General features: G+C 45.9%; 11 non-coding genes across 11 annotated transcripts; all 11 read right to left on the reverse strand.

Moving 5' to 3' along the window:
• Positions 1 to 906: 906 nt before the first annotated feature.
• LOC130315102 (U2 spliceosomal RNA) lies at positions 907 to 1,097 on the reverse strand. The gene has a single exon (XR_008862686.1). It is a non-coding gene; the product is annotated as a U2 spliceosomal RNA (small nuclear RNA).
• Positions 1,098 to 3,183: 2,086 nt separating this feature from the next.
• On the reverse strand, positions 3,184 to 3,374 carry LOC130315104 (U2 spliceosomal RNA). The gene has a single exon (XR_008862688.1). It is a non-coding gene; the product is annotated as a U2 spliceosomal RNA (small nuclear RNA).
• A 2,090-nt stretch (positions 3,375 to 5,464) lies between these two features.
• On the reverse strand, positions 5,465 to 5,655 carry LOC130315106 (U2 spliceosomal RNA). Its single transcript, XR_008862689.1, has one exon. It is a non-coding gene; the product is annotated as a U2 spliceosomal RNA (small nuclear RNA).
• A 2,725-nt stretch (positions 5,656 to 8,380) lies between these two features.
• LOC130315107 (U2 spliceosomal RNA) lies at positions 8,381 to 8,571 on the reverse strand. Its single transcript, XR_008862690.1, has one exon. It is a non-coding gene; the product is annotated as a U2 spliceosomal RNA (small nuclear RNA).
• Positions 8,572 to 11,299: 2,728 nt separating this feature from the next.
• LOC130315108 (U2 spliceosomal RNA) lies at positions 11,300 to 11,490 on the reverse strand. The gene has a single exon (XR_008862691.1). It is a non-coding gene; the product is annotated as a U2 spliceosomal RNA (small nuclear RNA).
• A 2,095-nt stretch (positions 11,491 to 13,585) lies between these two features.
• LOC130315109 (U2 spliceosomal RNA) lies at positions 13,586 to 13,776 on the reverse strand. The gene has a single exon (XR_008862692.1). It is a non-coding gene; the product is annotated as a U2 spliceosomal RNA (small nuclear RNA).
• Positions 13,777 to 15,857: 2,081 nt separating this feature from the next.
• Positions 15,858 to 16,048, reverse strand: LOC130315110 (U2 spliceosomal RNA). Its single transcript, XR_008862693.1, has one exon. It is a non-coding gene; the product is annotated as a U2 spliceosomal RNA (small nuclear RNA).
• A 2,067-nt stretch (positions 16,049 to 18,115) lies between these two features.
• On the reverse strand, positions 18,116 to 18,306 carry LOC130315111 (U2 spliceosomal RNA). The gene has a single exon (XR_008862694.1). It is a non-coding gene; the product is annotated as a U2 spliceosomal RNA (small nuclear RNA).
• Positions 18,307 to 20,399: 2,093 nt separating this feature from the next.
• On the reverse strand, positions 20,400 to 20,590 carry LOC130315190 (U2 spliceosomal RNA). Its single transcript, XR_008862765.1, has one exon. It is a non-coding gene; the product is annotated as a U2 spliceosomal RNA (small nuclear RNA).
• A 2,103-nt stretch (positions 20,591 to 22,693) lies between these two features.
• LOC130315112 (U2 spliceosomal RNA) lies at positions 22,694 to 22,884 on the reverse strand. The gene has a single exon (XR_008862695.1). It is a non-coding gene; the product is annotated as a U2 spliceosomal RNA (small nuclear RNA).
• A 2,100-nt stretch (positions 22,885 to 24,984) lies between these two features.
• Positions 24,985 to 25,175, reverse strand: LOC130315113 (U2 spliceosomal RNA). Its single transcript, XR_008862696.1, has one exon. It is a non-coding gene; the product is annotated as a U2 spliceosomal RNA (small nuclear RNA).
• Positions 25,176 to 26,547: the final 1,372 nt, after the last annotated feature.

Raw genomic sequence — 26,547 nt, forward strand, 5'->3', positions numbered from 1 at the left:
GTTGCAGGCCAAATATGTGTGACATTTCTGCGACTTTAGCTTCTAGAGCATTTTTACAACATTATACATAGGTGCTGAATACATAAAAAGCGACTGTTCAGCGACAGACAAGTCGCATCGGCTGAAAGTAGGCCAGAATGTCAGTCCATGTTGGAGCAGGTTTAGATACAGTCTAAAGTATAGATCTCAAAGTCTGTGCACAGAATTTAGCAAGGGCCTCGCACCTTCTGATGCATCAGGTAGGTGCACAATAGCATAGCCTAACCCTCTGTACTTTGGTCTATATTGATGCGGGACATAGACAGCCAGCTGATGACCAATCCATTAGTGCAATGGATGGCTGGAAGCATTTGTCTTTGCCTTTGCAATACCACAGAAGCAATGCATGGTCAATGTACAGCAATGACACACCTGTGTGAACAGCCAGGAGACCCCCCCCCCCCATGTTATGTTACATAGTTACATAGTTAGTACGGTCGAAAAAAGACATATGTCCATCAAGTTCAACCAGGGAATTAAGGGGTAGGGGTGTGGCGCGATATTGGGGAAGGGATGAGATTTTATATTTCTTCATAAGCATTAATCTTATTTTGTCAATTAGGAACATTCAGCACCCACCCGCTATCAAGGCAGCTGCCTATCATGTCATGCCCTACCTGCACAGGTGTGCTGGCTACTCAAATGATCCAATTAAGGAGGCCATTTAGTCAGCAGCAGCAGAAGTCCTGTGCCTGGACGCTCCAACAGCGGCCAGACACAAGCAGAAGCAGAAGCAGCAGAAGCAGCAGCAGCACCACCTTTTGTTTTTTGGCTGCAGCAGCAGCAAGGCCCACAGGGCTGGCTAGCTGGCTAGCCAGCAAGCAGGTAGCAATGAAAGTAGGAATCTTTCTTTTTAACCCTGTAAGGGGGTGGTGCACTGTACCCGAAGATACTGCCATATCGGGTCAATGCATAGGGCGACGGAAGCAAGCTTCGAAATCGGCCCCCGTTCTCAAAAATCCATTTAATATATGGTCCCCAGATAGGGGACGTATCAGATATTAAACTGATAAGAACAGATACTACACTTGATCTTAGCCAAAAGGCCGAGAAGCGATAACCGTGAAAGGGGCCGGCCCAACAAGGTGCCCTTCATGGGCACTATCACTGCTTGCTGTCAGGGAGGCTGCCAGACAATTTTCCATGCACACTCTGGGCTGGGGGGCAGTCAACCACCAGTACACACAGCAGAACCTAAACCCATACCATTATTGCTAAGCAGCAAGACAGGGGCCCATTGCACTCCCACGGGGCCTTTTTAAATGCAATCCATAACCCGGATTTGCCAGGAACCCTTCTTACTCCTCCTACTTGCATGTGACACTGGGCTTAGGATCTGCATAGGAAACACACACACAAGCACACACCTACCTTTGTTGCCTGCAGATGCCTCCTTGGCTGTCCCCAAACGGTATCAAACCAACACCCACGGGAAGCTGTAAGCATAGAGGACATGCCTGCACCCCATTGGACTTACCTGTGTGGGTTAAACCCGGGTTATTTGACAACCTATGGCGGTGATGGTTCTGCTCAGGCAGAGCAGTGCTGATGCTCCTCATAAAGCTGTCGCTGCTGTGAAGGTTCTAGGTGACATCACAAATCCCTATGGTTACATACACAACAAAGCTGGGTTGTTGTTGTTTACACTCTGCAAGGCCTGTGGAAGTGAGTGACATCATAGCACTGTAGTTCTGAGGGTTCTAGATGGATGCAACAATCTCCTGTTGCTTCTATGAAGGCCATAATAGACGACATCACCAAACAGCTCCATAGTCACATACACAGCAAAGGAGAGATGTTGTTTACACCTAGTGATGTCAGTGGTATTGAGTGACATCACAGCACAGTGCTAAGGCTCCTGGGCCTGGACACAGCAGCGGCTGCAATATCTCAACGGAGAATACGTTTATATATATGTGTGTGTGTGCGCGTATATATATATATATATATATATATATATATATATATATATATATATTTCTCTGCCGAAATCACTTTTAAACCCATTTCCACCTTTTTTTCCCTTCTCTTCCTCTTACTTTTTTTTCACGTTTTTTTACGTTTTTCTCCTTTTCGCCTCTTTTCTGGGCGTATTATTCTTCTTTTTCTTCTTTTTTTTCGTCTAATGCATACCCCATCAGTGCAGCAATGCTTATTCAATACCGCCAGCAGATGGAGACACTGGGGGATAATTTTCTAAGGATTTATACTGATTTTTCCTGTCTGGATTTGTCGCACAGAAAGTTGCAGGCCAAATATGTGTGACATTTCTGCGACTTTAGCTTCTAGAGCATTTTTACAACATTATACATAGGTGCTGAATACATAAAAAGCGACTGTTCAGCGACAGACAAGTCGCATCGGCTGAAAGTAGGCCAGAATGTCAGTCCATGTTGGAGCAGGTTTAGATACAGTCTAAAGTATAGATCTCAAAGTCTGTGCACAGAATTTAGCAAGGGCCTCGCACCTTCTGATGCATCAGGTAGGTGCACAATAGCATAGCCTAACCCTCTGTACTTTGGTCTATATTGATGCGGGACATAGACAGCCAGCTGATGACCAATCCATTAGTGCAATGGATGGCTGGAAGCATTTGTCTTTGCCTTTGCAATACCACAGAAGCAATGCATGGTCAATGTACAGCAATGACACACCTGTGTGAACAGCCAGGAGACCCCCCCCCCCCCCACATGTTATGTTACATAGTTACATAGTTAGTACGGTCAAAAAAAGACATATGTCCATCAAGTTCAACCAGGGAATTAAGGGGTAGGGGTGTGGCGCGATATTGGGGAAGGGATGAGATTTTATATTTCTTCATAAGCATTAATCTTATTTTGTCAATTAGGAACATTCAGCACCCACCCGCTATCAAGGCAGCTGCCTATCATGTCATGCCCTACCTGCACAGGTGTGCTGGCTACTCAAATGATCCAATTAAGGAGGCCATTTAGTCAGCAGCAGCAGAAGTCCTGTGCCTGGACGCTCCAACAGCGGCCAGACACAAACAGAAGCAGAAGCAGCAGAAGCAGCACCTTTTGTTTTTTGGCTGCAGCAGCAGCAAGGCCCACAGGGCTGGCTAGCTGGCTAGCCAGCAAGCAGGTAGCAATGAAAGTAGGAATCTTTCTTTTTAACCCTGTAAGGGGGTGGTGCACTGTACCCGAAGATACTGCCATATCGGGTCAATGCATAGGGCGACGGAAGCAAGCTTCGAAATCGGCCCCCGTTCTCAAAAATCCATTTAATATATGGTCCCCAGATAGGGGACGTATCAGATATTAAACTGATAAGAACAGATACTACACTTGATCTTAGCCAAAAGGCCGAGAAGCGATAACCGTGAAAGGGGCGGGCCCAACAAGGTGCCCTTCATGGGCACTATCACTGCTTGCTGTCAGGGAGGCTGCCAGACAATTTTCCATGCACACTCTGGGCTGGGGGGCAGTCAACCACCAGTACACACAGCAGAACCTAAACCCATACCATTATTGCTAAGCAGCAAGACAGGGGCCCATTGCACTCCCACGGGGCCTTTTTAAATGCAATCCATAACCCGGATTTGCCAGGAACCCTTCTTACTCCTCCTACTTGCATGTGACACTGGGCTTAGGATCTGCATAGGAAACACACACACAAGCACACACCTACCTTTGTTGCCTGCAGATGCCTCCTTGGCTGTCCCCAAACGGTATCAAACCAACACCCACGGGAAGCTGTAAGCATAGAGGACATGCCTGCACCCCATTGGACTTACCTGTGTGGGTTAAACCCGGGTTATTTGACAACCTATGGCGGTGATGGTTCTGCTCAGGCAGAGCAGTGCTGATGCTCCTCATAAAGCTGTCGCTGCTGTGAAGGTTCTAGGTGACATCACAAATCCCTATGGTTACATACACAACAAAGCTGGGTTGTTGTTGTTTACACTCTGCAAGGCCTGTGGAAGTGAGTGACATCATAGCACTGTAGTTCTGAGGGTTCTAGATGGATGCAACAATCTCCTGTTGCTTCTATGAAGGCCATAATAGACGACATCACCAAACAGCTCCATAGTCACATACACAGCAAAGGAGAGATGTTGTTTACACCTAGTGATGTCAGTGGTATTGAGTGACATCACAGCACAGTGCTAAGGCTCCTGGGCCTGGACACAGCAGCGGCTGCAATATCTCAACGGAGAATACGTTTATATATATGTGTGTGTGTGCGCGTATATATATATATATATATATATATATATATATATATATATATTTCTCCGCCGAAATCACTTTTAAACCCATTTCCACCTTTTTTTCCCTTCTCTTCCTCTTACTTTTTTTTCACGTTTTTTTTACGTTTTTCTCCTTTTCGCCTCTTTTCTGGGCGTATTATTCTTCTTTTTCTTCTTTTTTTTCGTCTAATGCATACCCCATCAGTGCAGCAATGCTTATTCAATACCGCCAGCAGATGGAGACACTGGGGGATAATTTTCTAAGGATTTATACTGATTTTTCCTGTCTGAATTTGTCGCACAGAAAGTTGCAGGCCAAATATGTGTGACATTTCTGCGACTTTAGCTTCTAGAGCATTTTTACAACATTATACATAGGTGCTGAATACATAAAAAGCGACTGTTCAGCGACAGACAAGTCGCATCGGCTGAAAGTAGGCCAGAATGTCAGTCCATGTTGGAGCAGGTTTAGATACAGTCTAAAGTATAGAACTCAAAGTCTGTGCACAGAATTTAGCAAGGGCCTCGCACCTTCTGATGCATCAGGTAGATGCACAATAGCATAGCCTAACCCTCTGTACTTTGGTCTATATTGATGCGGGACATAGACAGCCAGCTGATGACCAATCCATTAGTGCAATGGATGGCTGGAAGCATTTGTCTTTGCCTTTGCAATACCACAGAAGCAATGCATGGTCAATGTACAGCAATGACACACCTGTGTGAACAGCCAGGAGACCCCCCCCCCCCCCATGTTATGTTACATAGTTACATAGTTAGTACGGTCGAAAAAAGACATATGTCCATCAAGTTCAACCAGGGAATTAAGGGGTAGGGGTGTGGCGCGATATTGGGGAAGGGATGAGATTTTATATTTCTTCATAAGCATTAATCTTATTTTGTCAATTAGGAACATTCAGCACCCACCCGCTATCAAGGCAGCTGCCTATCATGTCATGCCCTACCTGCACAGGTGTGCTGGCTACTCAAATGATCCAATTAAGGAGGCCATTTAGTCAGCAGCAGCAGAAGTCCTGTGCCTGGACGCTCCAACAGCGGCCAGACACAAGCAGAAGCAGAAGCAGCAGAAGCAGCAGCAGCACCACCTTTTGTTTTTTGGCTGCAGCAGCAGCAAGGCCCACAGGGCTGGCTAGCTGGCTAGCCAGCAAGCAGGTAGCAATGAAAGTAGGAATCTTTCTTTTTAACCCTGTAAGGGGGTGGTGCACTGTACCCGAAGATACTGCCATATCGGGTCAATGCATAGGGCGACGGAAGCAAGCTTCGAAATCGGCCCCCGTTCTCAAAAATCCATTTAATATATGGTCCCCAGATAGGGGACGTATCAGATATTAAACTGATAAGAACAGATACTACACTTGATCTTAGCCAAAAGGCCGAGAAGCGATAACCGTGAAAGGGGCGGGCCCAACAAGGTCCCCTTCATGGGCACTATCACTGCTTGCTGTCAGGGAGGCTGCCAGAAAATTTTCCATGCACACTCTGGGCTGGGGGGCAGTCAACCACCAGTACACACAGCAGAACCTAAACCCATACCATTATTGCTAAGCAGCAAGACAGGGGCCCATTGCACTCCCACGGGGCCTTTTTAAATGCAATCCATAACCCGGATTTGCCAGGAACCCTTCTTACTCCTCCTACTTGCATGTGACACTGGGCTTAGGATCTGCATAGGAAACACACACACAAGCACACACCTACCTTTGTTGCCTGCAGATGCCTCCTTGGCTGTCCCCAAACGGTATCAAACCAACACCCACGGGAAGCTGTAAGCATAGAGGACATGCCTGCACCCCATTGGACTTACCTGTGTGGGTTAAACCCGGGTTATTTGACAACCTATGGCGGTGATGGTTCTGCTCAGGCAGAGCAGTGCTGATGCTCCTCATAAAGCTGTCGCTGCTGTGAAGGTTCTAGGTGACATCACAAATCCCTATGGTTACATACACAACAAAGCTGGGTTGTTGTTGTTTACACTCTGCAAGGCCTGTGGAAGTGAGTGACATCATAGCACTGTAGTTCTGAGGGTTCTAGATGGATGCAACAATCTCCTGTTGCTTCTATGAAGGCCATAATAGACGACATCACCAAACAGCTCCATAGTCACATACACAGCAAAGGAGAGATGTTGTTTACACCTAGTGATGTCAGTGGTATTGAGTGACATCACAGCACAGTGCTAAGGCTCCTGGGCCTGGACACAGCAGCGGCTGCAATATCTCAACGGAGAATACGTTTATATATGTGTGTGTGTGCGCGTATATATATATATATATATATATATATATTTCTCCGCCGAAATCACTTTTAAACCCATTTCCACCTTTTTTTCCCTTCTCTTCCTCTTACTTTTTTTTCACGTTTTTTTACGTTTTTCTCCTTTTCGCCTCTTTTCTGGGCGTATTATTCTTCTTTTTCTTCTTTTTTTTCGTCTAATGCATACCCCATCAGTGCAGCAATGCTTATTCAATACCGCCAGCAGATGGAGACACTGGGGGATAATTTTCTAAGGATTTATACAGATTTTTCCTATCAAACCAACACCCACGGGAAGCTGTAAGCATAGAGGACATGCCTGCACCCCATTGGACTTACCTGTGTGGGTTAAACCCGGGTTATTTGACAACCTATGGCGGTGATGGTTCTGCTCAGGCAGAGCAGTGCTGATGCTCCTCATAAAGCTGTCGCTGCTGTGAAGGTTCTAGGTGACATCACAAATCCCTACAGCTCCATAGTCACATACACAGCAAAGGAGAGATGTTGTTTACACCTAGTGATGTCAGTGGTATTGAGTGACATCACAGCACAGTGCTAAGGCTCCTGGGCCTGGACACAGCAGCGGCTGCAATATCTCAACGGAGAATACGTTTATATATATGTGTGTGTGTGCGCGTATATATATATATATATATATATATATATATATATATATATATTTCTCCGCCGAAATCACTTTTAAACCCATTTCCACCTTTTTTTCCCTTCTCTTCCTCTTACTTTTTTTTCACGTTTTTTTACGTTTTTCTCCTTTTCGCCTCTTTTCTGGGCGTATTATTCTTCTTTTTCTTCTTTTTTTTCGTCTAATGCATACCCCATCAGTGCAGCAATGCTTATTCAATACCGCCAGCAGATGGAGACACTGGGGGATAATTTTCTAAGGATTTATACTGATTTTTCCTGTCTGAATTTGTCGCACAGAAAGTTGCAGGCCAAATATGTGTGACATTTCTGCGACTTTAGCTTCTAGAGCATTTTTACAACATTATACATAGGTGCTGAATACATAAAAAGCGACTGTTCAGCGACAGACAAGTCGCATCGGCTGAAAGTAGGCCAGAATGTCAGTCCATGTTGGAGCAGGTTTAGATACAGTCTAAAGTATAGATCTCAAAGTCTGTGCACAGAATTTAGCAAGGGCCTCGCACCTTCTGATGCATCAGGTAGGTGCACAATAGCATAGCCTAACCCTCTGTACTTTGGTCTATATTGATGCGGGACATAGACAGCCAGCTGATGACCAATCCATTAGTGCAATGGATGGCTGGAAGCATTTGTCTTTGCCTTTGCAATACCACAGAAGCAATGCATGGTCAATGTACAGCAATGACACACCTGTGTGAACAGCCAGGAGACCCCCCCCCCCCCCCCCCATGTTATGTTACATAGTTACATAGTTAGTACGGTCGAAAAAAGACATATGTCCATCAAGTTCAACCAGGGAATTAAGGGGTAGGGGTGTGGCGCGATATTGGGGAAGGGATGAGATTTTATATTTCTTCATAAGCATTAATCTTATTTTGTCAATTAGGAACATTCAGCACCCACCCGCTATCAAGGCAGCTGCCTATCATGTCATGCCCTACCTGCACAGGTGTGCTGGCTACTCAAATGATCCAATTAAGGAGGCCATTTAGTCAGCAGCAGCAGAAGTCCTGTGCCTGGATGCTCCAACAGCGGCCAGACACAAGCAGAAGCAGAAGCAGCAGAAGCAGCAGCAGCACCACCTTTTGTTTTTTGGCTGCAGCAGCAGCAAGGCCCACAGGGCTGGCTAGCTGGCTAGCCAGCAAGCAGGTAGCAATGAAAGTAGGAATCTTTCTTTTTAACCCTGTAAGGGGGTGGTGCACTGTACCCGAAGATACTGCCATATCGGGTCAATGCATAGGGCGACGGAAGCAAGCTTCGAAATCGGCCCCCGTTCTCAAAAATCCATTTAATATATGGTCCCCAGATAGGGGACGTATCAGATATTAAACTGATAAGAACAGATACTACACTTGATCTTAGCCAAAAGGCCGAGAAGCGATAACCGTGAAAGGGGCGGGCCCAACAAGGTGCCCTTCATGGGCACTATCACAGCTTGCTGTCAGGGAGGCTGCCAGACAATTTTCCATGCACACTCTGGGCTGGGGGGCAGTCAACCACCAGTACACACAGCAGAACCTAAACCCATACCATTATTGCTAAGCAGCAAGACAGGGGCCCATTGCACTCCCACGGGGCCTTTTTAAATGCAATCCATAACCCGGATTTGCCAGGAACCCTTCTTACTCCTCCTACTTGCATGTGACACTGGGCTTAGGATCTGCATAGGAAACACACACACAAGCACACACCTACCTTTGTTGCCTGCAGATGCCTCCTTGGCTGTCCCCAAACGGTATCAAACCAACACCCACGGGAAGCTGTAAGCATAGAGGACATGCCTGCACCCCATTGGACTTACCTGTGTGGGTTAAACCCGGGTTATTTGACAACCTATGGCGGTGATGGTTCTGCTCAGGCAGAGCAGTGCTGATGCTCCTCATAAAGCTGTCGCTGCTGTGAAGGTTCTAGGTGACATCACAAATCCCTATGGTTACATACACAACAAAGCTGGGTTGTTGTTGTTTACACTCTGCAAGGCCTGTGGAAGTGAGTGACATCATAGCACTGTAGTTCTGATGGTTCTAGATGGATGCAACAATCTCCTGTTGCTTCTATGAAGGCCATAATAGACGACATCACCAAACAGCTCCATAGTCACATACACAGCAAAGGAGAGATGTTGTTTACACCTAGTGATGTCAGTGGTATTGAGTGACATCACAGCACAGTGCTAAGGCTCCTGGGCCTGGACACAGCAGCGGCTGCAATATCTCAACGGAGAATACGTTTATATATGTGTGTGTGTGCGCGTATATATATATATATATATATATATATTTCTCCGCCGAAATCACTTTTAAACCCATTTCCACCTTTTTTTCCCTTCTCTTCCTCTTACTTTTTTTTCACGTTTTTTTACGTTTTTCTCCTTTTCGCCTCTTTTCTGGGCGTATTATTCTTCTTTTTCTTCTTTTTTTTCGTCTAATGCATACCCCATCAGTGCAGCAATGCTTATTCAATACCGCCAGCAGATGGAGACACTGGGGGATAATTTTCTAAGGATTTATACAGATTTTTCCTATCAAACCAACACCCACGGGAAGCTGTAAGCATAGAGGACATGCCTGCACCCCATTGGACTTACCTGTGTGGGTTAAACCCGGGTTATTTGACAACCTATGGCGGTGATGGTTCTGCTCAGGCAGAGCAGTGCTGATGCTCCTCATAAAGCTGTCGCTGCTGTGAAGGTTCTAGGTGACATCACAAATCCCTACAGCTCCATAGTCACATACACAGCAAAGGAGAGATGTTGTTTACACCTAGTGATGTCAGTGGTATTGAGTGACATCACAGCACAGTGCTAAGGCTCCTGGGCCTGGACACAGCAGCGGCTGCAATATCTCAACGGAGAATACGTTTATATATATGTGTGTGTGTGCGCGTATATATATATATATATATATATATATATATATATATATATATATATTTCTCCGCCGAAATCACTTTTAAACCCATTTCCACCTTTTTTTCCCTTCTCTTCCTCTTACTTTTTTTTCACGTTTTTTTACGTTTTTCTCCTTTTCGCCTCTTTTCTGGGCGTATTATTCTTCTTTTTCTTCTTTTTTTTCGTCTAATGCATACCCCATCAGTGCAGCAATGCTTATTCAATACCGCCAGCAGATGGAGACACTGGGGGATAATTTTCTAAGGATTTATACTGATTTTTCCTGTCTGAATTTGTCGCACAGAAAGTTGCAGGCCAAATATGTGTGACATTTCTGCGACTTTAGCTTCTAGAGCATTTTTACAACATTATACATAGGTGCTGAATACATAAAAAGCGACTGTTCAGCGACAGACAAGTCGCATCGGCTGAAAGTAGGCCAGAATGTCAGTCCATGTTGGAGCAGGTTTAGATACAGTCTAAAGTATAGATCTCAAAGTCTGTGCACAGAATTTAGCAAGGGCCTCGCACCTTCTGATGCATCAGGTAGGTGCACAATAGCATAGCCTAACCCTCTGTACTTTGGTCTATATTGATGCGGGACATAGACAGCCAGCTGATGACCAATCCATTAGTGCAATGGATGGCTGGAAGCATTTGTCTTTGCCTTTGCAATACCACAGAAGCAATGCATGGTCAATGTACAGCAATGACACACCTGTGTGAACAGCCAGGAGACCCCCCCCCCCCCCCCCCCATGTTATGTTACATAGTTACATAGTTAGTACGGTCGAAAAAAGACATATGTCCATCAAGTTCAACCAGGGAATTAAGGGGTAGGGGTGTGGCGCGATATTGGGGAAGGGATGAGATTTTATATTTCTTCATAAGCATTAATCTTATTTTGTCAATTAGGAACATTCAGCACCCACCCGCTATCAAGGCAGCTGCCTATCATGTCATGCCCTACCTGCACAGGTGTGCTGGCTACTCAAATGATCCAATTAAGGAGGCCATTTAGTCAGCAGCAGCAGAAGTCCTGTGCCTGGATGCTCCAACAGCGGCCAGACACAAGCAGAAGCAGAAGCAGCAGAAGCAGCAGCAGCACCACCTTTTGTTTTTTGGCTGCAGCAGCAGCAAGGCCCACAGGGCTGGCTAGCTGGCTAGCCAGCAAGCAGGTAGCAATGAAAGTAGGAATCTTTCTTTTTAACCCTGTAAGGGGGTGGTGCACTGTACCCGAAGATACTGCCATATCGGGTCAATGCATAGGGCGACGGAAGCAAGCTTCGAAATCGGCCCCCGTTCTCAAAAATCCATTTAATATATGGTCCCCAGATAGGGGACGTATCAGATATTAAACTGATAAGAACAGATACTACACTTGATCTTAGCCAAAAGGCCGAGAAGCGATAACCGTGAAAGGGGCGGGCCCAACAAGGTGCCCTTCATGGGCACTATCACAGCTTGCTGTCAGGGAGGCTGCCAGACAATTTTCCATGCACACTCTGGGCTGGGGGGCAGTCAACCACCAGTACACACAGCAGAACCTAAACCCATACCATTATTGCTAAGCAGCAAGACAGGGGCCCATTGCACTCCCACGGGGCCTTTTTAAATGCAATCCATAACCCGGATTTGCCAGGAACCCTTCTTACTCCTCCTACTTGCATGTGACACTGGGCTTAGGATCTGCATAGGAAACACACACACAAGCACACACCTACCTTTGTTGCCTGCAGATGCCTCCTTGGCTGTCCCCAAACGGTATCAAACCAACACCCACGGGAAGCTGTAAGCATAGAGGACATGCCTGCACCCCATTGGACTTACCTGTGTGGGTTAAACCCGGGTTATTTGACAACCTATGGCGGTGATGGTTCTGCTCAGGCAGAGCAGTGCTGATGCTCCTCATAAAGCTGTCGCTGCTGTGAAGGTTCTAGGTGACATCACAAATCCCTATGGTTACATACACAACAAAGCTGGGTTGTTGTTGTTTACACTCTGCAAGGCCTGTGGAAGTGAGTGACATCATAGCACTGTAGTTCTGAGGGTTCTAGATGGATGCAACAATCTCCTGTTGCTTCTATGAAGGCCATAATAGACGACATCACCAAACAGCTCCATAGTCACATACACAGCAAAGGAGAGATGTTGTTTACACCTAGTGATGTCAGTGGTATTGAGTGACATCACAGCACAGTGCTAAGGCTCCTGGGCCTGGACACAGCAGCGGCTGCAATATCTCAACGGAGAATACGTTTATATATATGTGTGTGTGTGCGCGTATATATATATATATATATATATATATATATATATATATATATATTTCTCCGCCGAAATCACTTTTAAACCCATTTCCACCTTTTTTTCCCTTCTCTTCCTCTTACTTTTTTTTCACGTTTTTTTACGTTTTTCTCCTTTTCGCCTCTTTTCTGGGCGTATTATTCTTCTTTTTCTTCTTTTTTTTCGTCTAATGCATACCCCATCAGTGCAGCAATGCTTATTCAATACCGCCAGCAGATGGAGACACTGGGGGATAATTTTCTAAGGATTTATACTGATTTTTCCTGTCTGAATTTGTCGCACAGAAAGTTGCAGGCCAAATATGTGTGACATTTCTGCGACTTTAGCTTCTAGAGCATTTTTACAACATTATACATAGGTGCTGAATACATAAAAAGCGACTGTTCAGCGACAGACAAGTCGCATCGGCTGAAAGTAGGCCAGAATGTCAGTCCATGTTGGAGCAGGTTTAGATACAGTCTAAAGTATAGATCTCAAAGTCTGTGCACAGAATTTAGCAAGGGCCTCGCACCTTCTGATGCATCAGGTAGGTGCACAATAGCATAGCCTAACCCTCTGTACTTTGGTCTATATTGATGCGGGACATAGACAGCCAGCTGATGACCAATCCATTAGTGCAATGGATGGCTGGAAGCATTTGTCTTTGCCTTTGCAATACCACAGAAGCAATGCATGGTCAATGTACAGCAATGACACACCTGTGTGAACAGCCAGGAGACCCCCCCCCCCCATGTTATGTTACATAGTTACATAGTTAGTACGGTCGAAAAAAGACATATGTCCATCAAGTTCAACCAGGGAATTAAGGGGTAGGGGTGTGGCGCGATATTGGGGAAGGGATGAGATTTTGTATTTCTTCATAAGCATTAATCTTATTTTGTCAATTAGGAACATTCAGCACCCACCCGCTATCAAGGCAGCTGCCTATCATGTCATGCCCTACCTGCACAGGTGTGCTGGCTACTCAAATGATCCAATTAAGGAGGCCATTTAGTCAGCAGCAGCAGAAGTCCTGTGCCTGGACGCTCCAACAGCGGCCAGACACAAGCAGAAGCAGAAGCAGCAGAAGCAGCAGCAGCAGCACCACCTTTTGTTTTTTGGCTGCAGCAGCAGCAGCAAGGCCCACAGGGCTGGCTAGCTGGCTAGCCAGCAAGCAGGTAGCAATGAAAGTAGGAATCTTTCTTTTTAACCCTGTAAGGGGGTGGTGCACTGTACCCGAAGATACTGCCATATCGGGTCAATGCATAGGGCGACGGAAGCAAGCTTCGAAATCGGCCCCCGTTCTCAAAAATCCATTTAATATATGGTCCCCAGATAGGGGACGTATCAGATATTAAACTGATAAGAACAGATACTACACTTGATCTTAGCCAAAAGGCCGAGAAGCGATAACCGTGAAAGGGGCGGGCCCAACAAGGTGCCCTTCATGGGCACTATCACTGCTTGCTGTCAGGGAGGCTGCCAGACAATTTTCCATGCACACTCTGGGCTGGGGGGCAGTCAACCACCAGTACACACAGCAGAACCTAAACCCATACCATTATTGCTAAGCAGCAAGACAGGGGCCCATTGCACTCCCACGGGGCCTTTTTAAATGCAATCCATAACCCGGATTTGCCAGGAACCCTTCTTACTCCTCCTACTTGCATGTGACACTGGGCTTAGGATCTGCATAGGAAACACACACACAAGCACACACCTACATTTGTTGCCTGCAGATGCCTCCTTGGCTGTCCCCAAACGGTATCAAACCAACACCCACGGGAAGCTGTAAGCATAGAGGACATGCCTGCACCCCATTGGACTTACCTGTGTGGGTTAAACCCGGGTTATTTGACAACCTATGGCGGTGATGGTTCTGCTCAGGCAGAGCAGTGCTGATGCTCCTCATAAAGCTGTCGCTGCTGTGAAGGTTCTAGGTGACATCACAAATCCCTATGGTTACATACACAACAAAGCTGGGTTGTTGTTGTTTACACTCTGCAAGGCCTGTGGAAGTGAGTGACATCATAGCACTGTAGTTCTGAGGGTTCTAGATGGATGCAACAATCTCCTGTTGCTTCTATGAAGGCCATAATAGACGACATCACCAAACAGCTCCATAGTCACATACACAGCAAAGGAGAGATGTTGTTTACACCTAGTGATGTCAGTGGTATTGAGTGACATCACAGCACAGTGCTAAGGCTCCTGGGCCTGGACACAGCAGCGGCTGCAATATCTCAACGGAGAATACGTTTATATATATGTGTGTGTGTGCGCGTATATATATATATATATATATATATATATATATATATATATTTCTCCGCCGAAATCACTTTTAAACCCATTTCCACCTTTTTTTCCCTTCTCTTCCTCTTACTTTTTTTTCACGTTTTTTTACGTTTTTCTCCTTTTCGCCTCTTTTCTGGGCGTATTATTCTTCTTTTTCTTCTTTTTTTTCGTCTAATGCATACCCCATCAGTGCAGCAATGCTTATTCAATACCGCCAGCAGATGGAGACACTGGGGGATAATTTTCTAAGGATTTATACTGATTTTTCCTGTCTGAATTTGTCGCACAGAAAGTTGCAGGCCAAATATGTGTGACATTTCTGCGACTTTAGCTTCTAGAGCATTTTTACAACATTATACATAGGTGCTGAATACATAAAAAGCGACTGTTCAGCGACAGACAAGTCGCATCGGCTGAAAGTAGGCCAGAATGTCAGTCCATGTTGGAGCAGGTTTAGATACAGTCTAAAGTATAGATCTCAAAGTCTGTGCACAGAATTTAGCAAGGGCCTCGCACCTTCTGATGCATCAGGTAGGTGCACAATAGCATAGCCTAACCCTCTGTACTTTGGTCTATATTGATGCGGGACATAGACAGCCAGCTGATGACCAATCCATTAGTGCAATGGATGGCTGGAAGCATTTGTCTTTGCCTTTGCAATACCACAGAAGCAATGCATGGTCAATGTACAGCAATGACACACCTGTGTGAACAGCCAGGAGACCCCCCCCCCCCCCATGTTATGTTACATAGTTACATAGTTAGTACGGTCGAAAAAAGACATATGTCCATCAAGTTCAACCAGGGAATTAAGGGGTAGGGGTGTGGCGCGATATTGGGGAAGGGATGAGATTTTATATTTCTTCATAAGCATTAATCTTATTTTGTCAATTAGGAACATTCAGCACCCACCCGCTATCAAGGCAGCTGCCTATCATGTCATGCCCTACCTGCACAGGTGTGCTGGCTACTCAAATGATCCAATTAAGGAGGCCATTTAGTCAGCAGCAGCAGAAGTCCTGTGCCTGGACGCTCCAACAGCGGCCAGACACAAGCAGAAGCAGCAGAAGCAGCAGCAGCACCACCTTTTGTTTTTTGGCTGCAGCAGCAGCAAGGCCCACAGGGCTGGCTAGCTGGCTAGCCAGCAAGCAGGTAGCAATGAAAGTAGGAATCTTTCTTTTTAACCCTGTAAGGGGGTGGTGCACTGTACCCGAAGATACTGCCATATCGGGTCAATGCATAGGGCGACGGAAGCAAGCTTCGAAATCGGCCCCCGTTCTCAAAAATCCATTTAATATATGGTCCCCAGATAGGGGACGTATCAGATATTAAACTGATAAGAACAGATACTACACTTGATCTTAGCCAAAAGGCCGAGAAGCGATAACCGTGAAAGGGGCGGGCCCAACAAGGTGCCCTTCATGGGCACTATCACTGCTTGCTGTCAGGGAGGCTGCCAGACAATTTTCCATGCACACTCTGGGCTGGGGGGCAGTCAACCACCAGTACACACAGCAGAACCTAAACCCATACCATTATTGCTAAGCAGCAAGACAGGGGCCCATTGCACTCCCACGGGGCCTTTTTAAATGCAATCCATAACCCGGATTTGCCAGGAACCCTTCTTACTCCTCCTACTTGCATGTGACACTGGGCTTAGGATCTGCATAGGAAACACACACACAAGCACACACCTACCTTTGTTGCCTGCAGATGCCTCCTTGGCTGTCCCCAAACGGTATCAAACCAACACCCACGGGAAGCTGTAAGCATAGAGGACATGCCTGCACCCCATTGGACTTACCTGTGTGGGTTAAACCCGGGTTATTTGACAACCTATGGCGGTGATGGTTCTGCTCAGGCAGAGCAGTGCTGATGCTCCTCATAAAGCTGTCGCTGCTGTGAAGGTTCTAGGTGACATCACAAATCCCTATGGTTACATACACAACAAAGCTGGGTTGTTGTTGTTTACACTCTGCAAGGCCTGTGGAAGTGAGTGACATCATAGCACTGTAGTTCTGAGGGTTCTAGATGGATGCAACAATCTCCTGTTGCTTCTATGAAGGCCATAATAGACGACATCACCAAACAGCTCCATAGTCACATACACAGCAAAGGAGAGATGTTGTTTACACCTAGTGATGTCAGTGGTATTGAGTGACATCACAGCACAGTGCTAAGGCTCCTGGGCCTGGACACAGCAGCGGCTGCAATATCTCAACGGAGAATACGTTTATATATATGTGTGTGTGTGCGCGTATATATATATATATATATATATATATATATATATATTTCTCCGCCGAAATCACTTTTAAACCCATTTCCACCTTTTTTTCCCTTCTCTTCCTCTTACTTTTTTTTCACGTTTTTTTACGTTTTTCTCCTTTTCGCCTCTTTTCTGGGCGTATTATTCTTCTTTTTCTTCTTTTTTTTCGTCTAATGCATACCCCATCAGTGCAGCAATGCTTATTCAATACCGCCAGCAGATGGAGACACTGGGGGATAATTTTCTAAGGATTTATACTGATTTTTCCTGTCTGAATTTGTCGCACAGAAAGTTGCAGGCCAAATATGTGTGACATTTCTGCGACTTTAGCTTCTAGAGCATTTTTACAACATTATACATAGGTGCTGAATACATAAAAAGCGACTGTTCAGCGACAGACAAGTCGCATCGGCTGAAAGTAGGCCAGAATGTCAGTCCATGTTGGAGCAGGTTTAGATACAGTCTAAAGTATAGATCTCAAAGTCTGTGCACAGAATTTAGCAAGGGCCTCGCACCTTCTGATGCATCAGGTAGGTGCACAATAGCATAGCCTAACCCTCTGTACTTTGGTCTATATTGATGCGGGACATAGACAGCCAGCTGATGACCAATCCATTAGTGCAAGGGATGGCTGGAAGCATTTGTCTTTGCCTTTGCAATACCACAGAAGCAATGCATGGTCAATGTACAGCAATGACACACCTGTGTGAACAGCCAGGAGACCCCCCCCCCCCCATGTTATGTTACATAGTTACATAGTTAGTACGGTCGAAAAAAGACATATGTCCATCAAGTTCAACCAGGGAATTAAGGGGTAGGGGTGTGGCGCGATATTGGGGAAGGGATGAGATTTTATATTTCTTCATAAGCATTAATCTTATTTTGTCAATTAGGAACATTCAGCACCCACCCGCTATCAAGGCAGCTGCCTATCATGTCATGCCCTACCTGCACAGGTGTGCTGGCTACTCAAATGATCCAATTAAGGAGGCCATTTAGTCAGCAGCAGCAGAAGTCCTGTGCCTGGACGCTCCAACAGCGGCCAGACACAAGCAGAAGCAGCAGCAGCACCACCTTTTGTTTTTTGGCTGCAGCAACAGCAAGGCCCACAGGGCTGGCTAGCTGGCTAGCCAGCAAGCAGGTAGCAATGAAAGTAGGAATCTTTCTTTTTAACCCTGTAAGGGGGTGGTGCACTGTACCCGAAGATACTGCCATATCGGGTCAATGCATAGGGCGACGGAAGCAAGCTTCGAAATCGGCCCCCGTTCTCAAAAATCCATTTAATATATGGTCCCCAGATAGGGGACGTATCAGATATTAAACTGATAAGAACAGATACTACACTTGATCTTAGCCAAAAGGCCGAGAAGCGATAACCGTGAAAGGGGCGGGCCCAACAAGGTGCCCTTCATGGGCACTATCACTGCTTGCTGTCAGGGAGGCTGCCAGACAATTTTCCATGCACACTCTGGGCTGGGGGGCAGTCAACCACCAGTACACACAGCAGAACCTAAACCCATACCATTATTGCTAAGCAGCAAGACAGGGGCCCATTGCACTCCCACGGGGCCTTTTTAAATGCAATCCATAACCCGGATTTGCCAGGAACCCTTCTTACTCCTCCTACTTGCATGTGACACTGGGCTTAGGATCTGCATAGGAAACACACACACAAGCACACACCTACCTTTGTTGCCTGCAGATGCCTCCTTGGCTGTCCCCAAACGGTATCAAACCAACACCCACGGGAAGCTGTAAGCATAGAGGACATGCCTGCACCCCATTGGACTTACCTGTGTGGGTTAAACCCGGGTTATTTGACAACCTATGGCGGTGATGGTTCTGCTCAGGCAGAGCAGTGCTGATGCTCCTCATAAAGCTGTCGCTGCTGTGAAGGTTCTAGGTGACATCACAAATCCCTATGGTTACATACACAACAAAGCTGGGTTGTTGTTGTTTACACTCTGCAAGGCCTGTGGAAGTGAGTGACATCATAGCACTGTAGTTCTGAGGGTTCTAGATGGATGCAACAATCTCCTGTTGCTTCTATGAAGGCCATAATAGACGACATCACCAAACAGCTCCATAGTCACATACACAGCAAAGGAGAGATGTTGTTTACACCTAGTGATGTCAGTGGTATTGAGTGACATCACAGCACAGTGCTAAGGCTCCTGGGCCTGGACACAGCAGCGGCTGCAATATCTCAACGGAGAATACGTTTATATATATATGTGTGTGTGTGCGCGTATATATATATATATATATATATATATATATATATATATATATATATTTCTCCGCCGAAATCACTTTTAAACCCATTTCCACCTTTTTTTCCCTTCTCTTCCTCTTACTTTTTTTTCAAGTTTTTTTACGTTTTTCTCCTTTTCGCCTCTTTTCTGGGCGTATTATTCTTCTTTTTCTTCTTTTTTTTCGTCTAATGCATACCCCATCAGTGCAGCAATGCTTATTCAATACCGCCAGCAGATGGAGACACTGGGGGATAATTTTCTAAGGATTTATACTGATTTTTCCTGTCTGAATTTGTCGCACAGAAAGTTGCAGGCCAAATATGTGTGACATTTCTGCGACTTTAGCTTCTAGAGCATTTTTACAACATTATACATAGGTGCTGAATACATAAAAAGCGACTGTTCAGCGACAGACAAGTCGCATCGGCTGAAAGTAGGCCAGAATGTCAGTCCATGTTGGAGCAGGTTTAGATACAGTCTAAAGTATAGATCTCAAAGTCTGTGCACAGAATTTAGCAAGGGCCTCGCACCTTCTGATGCATCAGGTAGGTGCACAATAGCATAGCCTAACCCTCTGTACTTTGGTCTATATTGATGCGGGACATAGACAGCCAGCTGATGACCAATCCATTAGTGCAATGGATGGCTGGAAGCATTTGTCTTTGCCTTTGCAATACCACAGAAGCAATGCATGGTCAATGTACAGCAATGACACACCTGTGTGAACAGCCAGGAGACCCCCCCCCCCCATGTTATGTTACATAGTTACATAGTTAGTACGGTCGAAAAAAGACATATGTCCATCAAGTTCAACCAGGGAATTAAGGGGTAGGGGTGTGGCGCGATATTGGGGAAGGGATGAGATTTTATATTTCTTCATAAGCATTAATCTTATTTTGTCAATTAGGAACATTCAGCACCCACCCGCTATCAAGGCAGCTGCCTATCATGTCATGCCCTACCTGCACAGGTGTGCTGGCTACTCAAATGATCCAATTAAGGAGGCCATTTAGTCAGCAGCAGCAGAAGTCCTGTGCCTGGACGCTCCAACAGCGGCCAGACACAAGCAGAAGCAGAAGCAGCAGAAGCAGCAGCAGCGCCACCTTTTGTTTTTTGGCTGCAGCAGCAGCAAGGCCCACAGGGCTGGCTAGCTGGCTAGCCAGCAAGCAGGTAGCAATGAAAGTAGGAATCTTTCTTTTTAACCCTGTAAGGGGGTGGTGCACTGTACCCGAAGATACTGCCATATCGGGTCAATGCATAGGGCGACGGAAGCAAGCTTCGAAATCGGCCCCCGTTCTCAAAAATCCATTTAATATATGGTCCCCAGATAGGGGACGTATCAGATATTAAACTGATAAGAACAGATACTACACTTGATCTTAGCCAAAAGGCCGAGAAGCAATAACCGTGAAAGGGGCGGGCCCAACAAGGTGCCCTTCATGGGCACTATCACTGCTTGCTGTCAGGGAGGCTGCCAGACAATTTTCCATGCACACTCTGGGCTGGGGGGCAGTCAACCACCAGTACACACAGCAGAACCTAAACCCATACCATTATTGCTAAGCAGCAAGACAGGGGCCCATTGCACTCCCACGGGGCCTTTTTAAATGCAATCCATAACCCGGATTTGCCAGGAACCCTTCTTACTCCTCCTACTTGCATGTGACACTGGGCTTAGGATCTGCATAGGAAACACACACACAAGCACACACCTACCTTTGTTGCCTGCAGATGCCTCCTTGGCTGTCCCCAAACGGTATCAAACCAACACCCACGGGAAGCTGTAAGCATAGAGGACATGCCTGCACCCCATTGGACTTACCTGTGTGGGTTAAACCCGGGTTATTTGACAACCTATGGCGGTGATGGTTCTGCTCAGGCAGAGCAGTGCTGATGCTCCTCATAAAGCTGTCGCTGCTGTGAAGGTTCTAGGTGACATCACAAATCCCTATGGTTACATACACAACAAAGCTGGGTTGTTGTTGTTTACACTCTGCAAGGCCTGTGGAAGTGAGTGACATCATAGCACTGTAGTTCTGAGGGTTCTAGATGGATGCAACAATCTCCTGTTGCTTCTATGAAGGCCATAATAGACGACATCACCAAACAGCTCCATAGTCACATACACAGCAAAGGAGAGATGTTGTTTACACCTAGTGATGTCAGTGGTATTGAGTGACATCACAGCACAGTGCTAAGGCTCCTGGGCCTGGACACAGCAGCGGCTGCAATATCTCAACGGAGAATACGTTTATATATATGTGTGTGTGTGCGCGTATATATATATATATATATATATATATATATATATATATATATATATATTTCTCCGCCGAAATCACTTTTAAACCCATTTCCACCTTTTTTTCCCTTCTCTTCCTCTTACTTTTTTTTCACGTTTTTTTACGTTTTTCTCCTTTTCGCCTCTTTTCTGGGCGTATTATTCTTCTTTTTCTTCTTTTTTTTCGTCTAATGCATACCCCATCAGTGCAGCAATGCTTATTCAATACCGCCAGCAGATGGAGACACTGGGGGATAATTTTCTAAGGATTTATACTGATTTTTCCTGTCTGAATTTGTCGCACAGAAAGTTGCAGGCCAAATATGTGTGACATTTCTGCGACTTTAGCTTCTAGAGCATTTTTACAACATTATACATAGGTGCTGAATACATAAAAAGCGACTGTTCAGCGACAGACAAGTCGCATCGGCTGAAAGTAGGCCAGAATGTCAGTCCATGTTGGAGCAGGTTTAGATACAGTCTAAAGTATAGATCTCAAAGTCTGTGCACAGAATTTAGCAAGGGCCTCGCACCTTCTGATGCATCAGGTAGGTGCACAATAGCATAGCCTAACCCTCTGTACTTTGGTCTATATTGATGCGGGACATAGACAGCCAGCTGATGACCAATCCATTAGTGCAATGGATGGCTGGAAGCATTTGTCTTTGCCTTTGCAATACCACAGAAGCAATGCATGGTCAATGTACAGCAATGACACACCTGTGTGAACAGCCAGGAGACCCCCCCCCCCCCCCCATGTTATGTTACATAGTTACATAGTTAGTACGGTCGAAAAAAGACATATGTCCATCAAGTTCAACCAGGGAATTAAGGGGTAGGGGTGTGGCGCGATATTGGGGAAGGGATGAGATTTTATATTTCTTCATAAGCATTAATCTTATTTTGTCAATTAGGAACATTCAGCACCCACCCGCTATCAAGGCAGCTGCCTATCATGTCATGCCCTACCTGCACAGGTGTGCTGGCTACTCAAATGATCCAATTAAGGAGGCCATTTAGTCAGCAGCAGCAGAAGTCCTGTGCCTGGACGCTCCAACAGCGGCCAGACACAAGCAGAAGCAGAAGCAGCAGAAGCAGAAGCAGCAGCAGCACCACCTTTTGTTTTTTGGCTGCAGCAGCAGCAAGGCCCACAGGGCTGGCTAGCTGGCTAGCCAGCAAGCAGGTAGCAATGAAAGTAGGAATCTTTCTTTTTAACCCTGTAAGGGGGTGGTGCACTGTACCCGAAGATACTGCCATATCGGGTCAATGCATAGGGCGACGGAAGCAAGCTTCGAAATCGGCCCCCGTTCTCAAAAATCCATTTAATATATGGTCCCCAGATAGGGGACGTATCAGATATTAAACTGATAAGAACAGATACTACACTTGATCTTAGCCAAAAGGCCGAGAAGCGATAACCGTGAAAGGGGCGGGCCCAACAAGGTGCCCTTCATGGGCACTATCACTGCTTGCTGTCAGGGAGGCTGCCAGACAATTTTCCATGCACACTCTGGGCTGGGGGGCAGTCAACCACCAGTACACACAGCAGAACCTAAACCCATACCATTATTGCTAAGCAGCAAGACAGGGGCCCATTGCACTCCCACGGGGCCTTTTTAAATGCAATCCATAACCCGGATTTGCCAGGAACCCTTCTTACTCCTCCTACTTGCATGTGACACTGGGCTTAGGATCTGCATAGGAAACACACACACAAGCACACACCTACCTTTGTTGCCTGCAGATGCCTCCTTGGCTGTCCCCAAACGGTATCAAACCAACACCCACGGGAAGCTGTAAGCATAGAGGACATGCCTGCACCCCATTGGACTTACCTGTGTGGGTTAAACCCGGGTTATTTGACAACCTATGGCGGTGATGGTTCTGCTCAGGCAGAGCAGTGCTGATGCTCCTCATAAAGCTGTCGCTGCTGTGAAGGTTCTAGGTGACATCACAAATCCCTATGGTTACATACACAACAAAGCTGGGTTGTTGTTGTTTACACTCTGCAAGGCCTGTGGAAGTGAGTGACATCATAGCACTGTAGTTCTGAGGGTTCTAGATGGATGCAACAATCTCCTGTTGCTTCTATGAAGGCCATAATAGACGACATCACCAAACAGCTCCATAGTCACATACACAGCAAAGGAGAGATGTTGTTTACACCTAGTGATGTCAGTGGTATTGAGTGACATCACAGCACAGTGCTAAGGCTCCTGGGCCTGGACACAGCAGCGGCTGCAATATCTCAACGGAGAATACGTTTATATATATGTGTGTGTGTGCGCGTATATATATATATATATATATATATATATATATATATATTTCTCCGCCGAAATCACTTTTAAACCCATTTCCACCTTTTTTTCCCTTCTCTTCCTCTTACTTTTTTTTCACGTTTTTTTACGTTTTTCTCCTTTTCGCCTCTTTTCTGGGCGTATTATTCTTCTTTTTCTTCTTTTTTTTCGTCTAATGCATACCCCATCAGTGCAGCAATGCTTATTCAATACCGCCAGCAGATGGAGACACTGGGGGATAATTTTCTAAGGATTTATACTGATTTTTCCTGTCTGAATTTGTCGCACAGAAAGTTGCAGGCCAAATATGTGTGACATTTCTGCGACTTTAGCTTCTAGAGCATTTTTACAACATTATACATAGGTGCTGAATACATAAAAAGCGACTGTTCAGCGACAGACAAGTCGCATCGGCTGAAAGTAGGCCAGAATGTCAGTCCATGTTGGAGCAGGTTTAGATACAGTCTAAAGTATAGATCTCAAAGTCTGTGCACAGAATTTAGCAAGGGCCTCGCACCTTCTGATGCATCAGGTAGGTGCACAATAGCATAGCCTAACCCTCTGTACTTTGGTCTATATTGATGCGGGACATAGACAGCCAGCTGATGACCAATCCATTAGTGCAATGGATGGCTGGAAGCATTTGTCTTTGCCTTTGCAATACCACAGAAGCAATGCATGGTCAATGTACAGCAATGACACACCTGTGTGAACAGCCAGGAGACCCCCCCCCCCCCCCCCCCCATGTTATGTTACATAGTTACATAGTTAGTACGGTCGAAAAAAGACATATGTCCATCAAGTTCAACCAGGGAATTAAGGGGTAGGGGTGTGGCGCGATATTGGGGAAGGGATGAGATTTTATATTTCTTCATAAGCATTAATCTTATTTTGTCAATTAGGAACATTCAGCACCCACCCGCTATCAAGGCAGCTGCCTATCATGTCATGCCCTACCTGCACAGGTGTGCTGGCTACTCAAATGATCCAATTAAGGAGGCCATTTAGTCAGCAGCAGCAGAAGTCCTGTGCCTGGACGCTCCAACAGCGGCCAGACACAAGCAGAAGCAGAAGCAGCAGAAGCAGCAGAAGCAGCAGCAGCACCACCTTTTGTTTTTTGGCTGCAGCAGCAGCAAGGCCCACAGGGCTGGCTAGCTGGCTAGCCAGCAAGCAGGTAGCAATGAAAGTAGGAATCTTTCTTTTTAACCCTGTAAGGGGGTGGTGCACTGTACCCGAAGATACTGCCATATCGGGTCAATGCATAGGGCGACGGAAGCAAGCTTCGAAATCGGCCCCCGTTCTCAAAAATCCATTTAATATATGGTCCCCAGATAGGGGACGTATCAGATATTAAACTGATAAGAACAGATACTACACTTGATCTTAGCCAAAAGGCCGAGAAGCGATAACCGTGAAAGGGGCGGGCCCAACAAGGTGCCCTTCATGGGCACTATCACTGCTTGCTGTCAGGGAGGCTGCCAGACAATTTTCCATGCACACTCTGGGCTGGGGGGCAGTCAACCACCAGTACACACAGCAGAACCTAAACCCATACCATTATTGCTAAGCAGCAAGACAGGGGCCCATTGCACTCCCACGGGGCCTTTTTAAATGCAATCCATAACCCGGATTTGCCAGGAACCCTTCTTACTCCTCCTACTTGCATGTGACACTGGGCTTAGGATCTGCATAGGAAACACACACACAAGCACACACCTACCTTTGTTGCCTGCAGATGCCTCCTTGGCTGTCCCCAAACGGTATCAAACCAACACCCACGGGAAGCTGTAAGCATAGAGGACATGCCTGCACCCCATTGGACTTACCTGTGTGGGTTAAACCCGGGTTATTTGACAACCTATGGCGGTGATGGTTCTGCTCAGGCAGAGCAGTGCTGATGCTCCTCATAAAGCTGTCGCTGCTGTGAAGGTTCTAGGTGACATCACAAATCCCTATGGTTACATACACAACAAAGCTGGGTTGTTGTTGTTTACACTCTGCAAGGCCTGTGGAAGTGAGTGACATCATAGCACTGTAGTTCTGAGGGTTCTAGATGGATGCAACAATCTCCTGTTGCTTCTATGAAGGCCATAATAGACGACATCACCAAACAGCTCCATAGTCACATACACAGCAAAGGAGAGATGTTGTTTACACCTAGTGATGTCAGTGGTATTGAGTGACATCACAGCACAGTGCTAAGGCTCCTGGGCCTGGACACAGCAGCGGCTGCAATATCTCAACGGAGAATACGTTTATATATATGTGTGTGCGCGTATATATATATATATATATATATATATATATATATATATATATTTCTCCGCCGAAATCACTTTTAAATCCATTTCCACCTTTTTTTCCCTTCTCTTCCTCTTACTTTTTTTTTCACGTTTTTTACGTTTTTCTCCTTTTCGCCTCTTTTCTGGGCGTATTATTCTTCTTTTTCTTCTTTTTTTTCGTCTAATGCATACCCCATCAGTGCAGCAATGCTTATTCAATACCGCCAGCAGATGGAGACACTGGGGGATAATTTTCTAAGGATTTATACTGATTTTTCCTGTCTGAATTTGTCGCACAGAAAGTTGCAGGCCAAATATGTGTGACATTTCTGCGATTTTAGCTTCTAGAGCATTTTTACAACATTATACATAGGTGCTGAATACATAAAAAGCGACTGTTCAGCGACAGACAAGTCGCATCGGCTGAAAGTAGGCCAGAATGTCAGTCCATGTTGGAGCAGGTTTAGATACAGTCTAAAGTATAGATCTCAAAGTCT

Source organism: Hyla sarda, unplaced genomic scaffold (assembly GCF_029499605.1).
Source record: "Hyla sarda isolate aHylSar1 unplaced genomic scaffold, aHylSar1.hap1 scaffold_186, whole genome shotgun sequence".
Classification (NCBI taxonomy): domain Eukaryota; kingdom Metazoa; phylum Chordata; class Amphibia; order Anura; family Hylidae; genus Hyla; species Hyla sarda.